Below are 1074 nucleotides of genomic sequence, written 5' to 3' on the forward strand. Positions count from 1 at the left end.
AGAGGTAGTGGGGAGGAGATGAGTCACTCAGGGTTCAGTGTAGCAATAATGAAACTCACAACTTTCCTCTAGTTTGTAAACGCTTCCTCCCCTCCACTATAATGATACCAATTTTATCTTGCGAACCTGGTTAAACCAGAGAATGCACATCGGTTCAGATGGGAACAGGAAACACAGAGAATCGAGAACAGATGAACCCCTCAGGACCAGTGGTGAGAGTGGTGATACAGGGAGGGAAGCGGGGCTAGAAAGGGGAAACTGATCACAAGGATCTACATATAACCTCCTCCCTGGGGGATGGGCGACAGAAAAGTGGGTGAAGGGAGATGTCAGGCAGTGTAAGATAAGTTAAAATAATAATTTATAAATTATTAAGGGTTCATGAGGGAGGGGGGCGCGGGGAGGGAGGAGGGGGGAAAGGAAAATGAGGAGCTGATTCCAGGAGCCCAAGCGGAAAATGAGTTTTGAGAATCATGAGGCAACAAATGTACCTGTGTGCTTTACACACTGACATATGTGCAGATTGTGATAAGAGTTGTATGAGCCCCAATAAAATGATTTAAAAAAAGAGTCAAAGTAAGACAGTAATAAATTTTAAATATAATTGCATAATCTAAAAAATGTGAAGTAAAAGAATAGAGAAGCTTTAAATAGCTCAACAATAGTAATTTGAAATTTTAACGGTACACTCATGGGAATCCAAAAATTGAGCAAGTTTTCAGAAGATTTGAACAACTCTATTAATGAACTCAATTTAGCTAATACAACAATATTGCATCAACCAATTACAAAGTATACATTTTTCAAGTACTCATTGAAAATTCTCCGTAATAGACCATATGCAGTCCATAAAATAAGTCTTATTATTGAGATCATATAAAAAAGGATTGAGATCATATAAAATATGTTCTCTGAACAAAACGGCATTACATTAGATATCCGTAGACCCACTGCTGCTATCAAATAAATTCCAATTTATATTCATTCTAAAGAACAGAATAGCCCAACCACATCAAGTTTCAAGGCTGTGAATTGTAACAAAAACAGACTGGCATTTTTTTTCTCCTTGTGACT

Source organism: Echinops telfairi, unplaced genomic scaffold, assembly GCF_000313985.2.
Source record: "Echinops telfairi isolate 266 unplaced genomic scaffold, ASM31398v2 ScPeMD7_7469;HRSCAF=8507_1, whole genome shotgun sequence".
In the NCBI taxonomy this organism is placed as follows: domain Eukaryota; kingdom Metazoa; phylum Chordata; class Mammalia; order Afrosoricida; family Tenrecidae; genus Echinops; species Echinops telfairi.